Raw genomic sequence first — 5,083 nt, 5'->3', positions numbered from 1 at the left:
GGGGTGGAGGGTAGTCCGTTTACCGTGCAATCGACTCGGGAAACTTATAAGATACTACCATGATTTTTTCAGATTTTTTGGTCCAAAAATAAATTAGGCCAAAAACCGGCCTTACCGACCCTCCCCCTTTATAGATCTTTTTAGGCGAACAACTGTTGTCTGTAAATTTTAGTGCGTACTTGTGTCGTTTTTTGAAAAAATTTAATATTTTTATTTTGAATGTTATTTTTTACGGCTAAATCAAAAACTACGTGACCTATGAAAAATTATAGCTCTTTTTTTTAATCAACAAGTTTTACCTAATTTTTTCGTAACTTTTCTCGTTAGTATAAACAATTTAAATTTTTTATTTTTAATGTTTTTTACGACTAAAAACCAAAATGACGCGTCCTATCGAAAAGTAATTTATTATAAATTTGTAGGTCTTTCCAGGGCGCGTAATTTTAGCTTATTCATGTTTTTAGTATCTTGCACAGTTTGACCAAAAAATGAAATTTTTGGATTTTTCATAAGTTTTGGTACGATCAAATTTGGAATTTTCAACTTTTCGACCAAATTAAAAAAGTTGTTATCATAATCTTGTAGGTCTGTGAAAAAGCAACGTTTTTTTTCCCTTGACTTTTTTTCATATCATGCGTTGTTTGGCTTAAAATGTTCATTTTAGTTTGTTCTTTGGATTTTGAAAAGGCTCTAACTCTGATCATTTTCTTTTTATAGAAAAAAGTCATAAGGATAAATTGTTTGAGTTTCTGAGTACTATGAATAACCATTCATAGAATTCTCAAATCTTGAAAAAATGTGGTTTCAAAAGTTTTGAAAACGAGTTTACTTTTTTAATTTTGATCCAAAATAGCTGTTTTACGAACTTGTTCTTTCTTTTTAGGCCTTAAAAGAGTTTGCCAAAGCAGAATCCAACCTGATCAATTTTTTGAAAGTTATCGTGTCTACAGAATACAGACAGACAAAATTTTTCGTAAAACTTGAAAAATAAATGAAGAATTATTAGCTTTTCTTATTTCGTATTTCAAATTATTATCCACTTTAATTTACAATTTGCCGAACATTTGTGATCTTTCTGGACTAAACATTTTTGGTTCTTGTAAATTCATCTCTTTATAGAAATGTAATCCTTTTTTATTAACATTGAAACTGTTTCTTTACAATTTAACTTTTTTTTGGTTGGGGCATAATAATCCATTTTTACATTCTCATCCTAATGAGAACCCGAGTCGAAGTTTCGTTGTCAGTTTCAACTTCTTTAAACGTAAGCGTTATTCAATGTAAGGTGAAAATATTAAAAACCGTAGTTTTGACTTCTTTCACCTTCAACGCCGCAAACTGATAAAGTTGATCTTACCCGAGTCGAAGTTTCGTTGTCAGTTTCAACTTCTTTAAACGTAAGCGTTATTCAATGTAAGGTGAAAATATTAAAAACCGTAGTTTCGACTTCTTTCACCTTCAACGCCGCAAACTGATAAAGTTGATCTTACCCGAGTCGAAGTTTCGTCGTCAGTTTCAACTTCTTTAAACGTAAGCGTTATTTAATGTAAGGTGAAAATATTAAAAACCGTAGTTTCGACTTCTTTCACCTTCAACGCCGCAGACTGACAAAGTTGATCTGACCCGAGTCGAAGTTTCGTCGTAAGTTTCAACTTCTTTAAACGTAAGCGTTATTTAATGTAAGGTGAAAATATTAAAAACCGTAGTTTCGACTTCTTTCACCTTCAACGCCGCAAACTGACAAAGTTGATCTTACCCGAGTCGAAGTTTCGTCGTCAGTTTCAACTTCTTTAAACGTAAGCGTTATTCAATGTAAGGTGAAAATATTAAAAACCGTAGTTTCGACTTCTTTCACCTTCAACGCCGCAAACTGACCAAGTTGATCTTACTGATTTAACCTTCATTTTAACTTCAAACGATGTTGCCCCATTTCACCTTCTCTTTCAACGTGATGATTGTTTTCAGGAGAGTTACTCAATTGTAATAAATTGAATTTTCAATACACCCTTCACCCACCCGAGAAAACGGCTAAAGTGAAGTATAGATACATTAGAAAGCTCAATATACTTTTTTAAGCGCAGACTTCTCATTTTGACTTCAGGTATGTAGGCAGTCAATGAATTATTTCATTTCACAAATCATTCTTTGCTCCCTTTTAAAAAAATTTTTTTTTCAGCTGTCTGTTTCTAGCTTTTTTTATTCTATTTTTATATATTTATGTTTTTATTGTTCAAATTTTCAAATACAATACTTAACACTCTAGAAAAGTATATATATTCTCATGATTGCAGTACTTTTATACAAGTATTGAAATATGAATGGGTGTGCGTGTGTGTGAAAACAGGGTGTTCTTTTCATCTTGTGACATTAAAACATCTTAATAAATATGTATACGAACCAAAAATGTCCATGATGAGAACTTTGTATTTTCGAATACTCTTTTAAAAAAATTTGTTTTTCAGCTGTCTGCTTCTAGCTTTTTTTATTCTATTTTTATATATTTTTGTTTTTATTGTTCAAATTTTCAAATACAATACTTAACACTCTAGAAAAGTATATATATTCTCATGATTGCAGTACTTTTATACAAGTATTGAAATATGAATGGGTGTGCGTGTGTGTGAAAACAGGGTGTTCTTTTCATCTTGTGACATTAAAACATCTTAATAAATATGTATACGAACCAAAAATGTCCATGATGAGAACTTTGTATTTTCGAATGGGAGAAGCAAATCCGTAACAATTTACCCCATACCCCACCCTCTCGGGGCGGTAGGGGAGGGGATAACTTTAGAACTTAAAATTGAAACCAACGTTTTTTCTTTAAAAATACTCGTGAATAAATTTACTGTCGGAGAGATACGCCACTATTGCAGCTTGAATCGTCAGTACGTCAAAAAAACGTCGACCAACGTCGGCAGTCGTCGGCCGATTTTTGGGCTATTCAGATGTCAGTAATATTTGGTAATTCGTACAAACAATGCTTTATGCTCATTTTTATTTATGTTGTCAACCATTACAAGTGCAAACCTTTCTATTCTAATTCTATTTTTGCAATAAAAGTTTTTAATAATAGTTAATAAACGTTCATAACGTTAGTACTTTAATTTTCAAATTATTCAACTGAGAAACTTTTATTCTGGAGAGATCAATGAAAGAGTATTTTGTAGAATTTTAAATCTTTTTTTCTTACAGTTTATATGTTAAATCTGTGAAAAGTACAACATTTCTTGCAGGAATGCACTTTTTAAATTGAAAGTACTATTCTCAAAAAGGAAATCTTTTAACGAAGAGCAACTAATAAAAAAACAAATAAAATGTAGTAGGAAAATGTTGTAACCAAATTTATGAACAAATTTTATTAAGTTTTTAGAAAACACTGCAGTCGAAGAACTCTTCAAATTATTTCTTACCGATGTCAATTAACTCCAATTTTTTTTTATTAAAACCCTTAAACAAAGCTTTTTTATGTAAGAGAAATAGTGTTAATTAATGAATTTTTGTGGTATGATGAGGAATTATATCGGTGAAAGTGAAATTTTTTTCTCTTGAAAGTGACTTAGTGGTAAAAATACAAAATTAAAAAAAAACTTTGTAGCTAAATAATTATTCAAATATTCTTTAAAAACTTTTCTTTTCCTTATACCGCCGAAAAGTTGATTCACATGTTTTTCACAGTGGTAAGAATGGAGATTGTCGAAGAACATTGTAGTTTAAATTTTTCCTCGATTTCTTATATACAAATTTTCCTTTAACGACGTATTGTATCTCTTTAATTTTCTAAATTTTGATTATTCAAAATGCTTATAATTTCAATTTTTGAAATTGAAATGTACTGAGTTTTCTGTTTTAAATTACTTCTGTGAAAGAAAGCATTTCAAAATCACACTTAAATTTAAATTTAAACATTGTATCTAAAGAGTTCGAGTGAATTGGAAATAAATTTTCTATTATCATAAGAATTAATTTTGTAAACGTAGAAAAAATTGTTCGCCTTTTAAAATAAAATTTTTGTCGATATCAAAAAGAACATTTTTTAAAGAATATTTAAATAATTATTCAGCTACACAGTTGTTTATAGTTTAATATTTTTATTACAGGGCAATTTTTAAGAGAGTGCAATGTTTTCTGACAACTTTAAAAAAATGTTTTAAAAATTTTACTACTACATTGTAATTTTTTTTTTCATCAATGTTGTATTTCGTTAAAAGACATAGTTTTGATAATACTGAATGCTTTCTCAATAGTTATTGATATAATTTAATTTAATTTAAATTTGAAGTTTATGGAATGTATATAATTTAAAAACTTAGATATTAACCAAAGAATGACACTTCCAATTGTAAAACTGCGTACCTACAAGACATTATATACTTTTCATAGATAGATTGATTAAAAATCACCGATAAGGGTTACCAGTGTGGGCCGAAACGTGTGAAACAACTTAATTGATATCATATCACCTCACCCTAAACTCTAAAGCTCACTGCAAGTTAAAAGTGGAGCAAGAGCCAAAAATTTTAGCAAAAACTGGAATATACGAGAATCACTGTGAGAGAATGTTGTTGTAAATAATAATAATACTAATAATAATAATAACTTGTTAAAACACTTACTTTTGTTAACATAAATCAATAATTAATCCACCATAACTTAAAACTGGAAAATTGTATTTATTGTTTTTATTTATTTATTATTTATAATTGTTTTGTATGTATGATTGACAAGGAATTCTCTCCACAGGGGATCTAGCATCGAGGGCCTTGAGTAACTTCCAATCCAGTGAGGGTTAGTGTCGCTGTACACTAGAAGGGAAAGGGTACGCAGGTAGCCGTGGAGGAAATGACGCCTACCCACATGAATAGACCGAAAAGTAGTAGAAAAAATTAAGTCGGGTGGAGTCTGACCATACCTGAAAATAAAGCAAAAATTTTGTCGACCCACTGAGTTATCGTGATGAATGGAACCAGTTTATAATATCTATACTCTATATAATCCCTATTTCTCATTAGCATTTTTGCCAAACAACAGAGCGGTCAGAACTTTTGTTTAGTAGACACAAGTTGTTGTAAATAGAATGAAG

The sequence above is a fragment of the Belonocnema kinseyi genome, chromosome 10, assembly GCF_010883055.1.
Source record: "Belonocnema kinseyi isolate 2016_QV_RU_SX_M_011 chromosome 10, B_treatae_v1, whole genome shotgun sequence".
NCBI classification, from domain to species: Eukaryota; Metazoa; Arthropoda; class Insecta; order Hymenoptera; family Cynipidae; genus Belonocnema; species Belonocnema kinseyi.
This window is presented reverse-complemented; position numbering follows the sequence as displayed.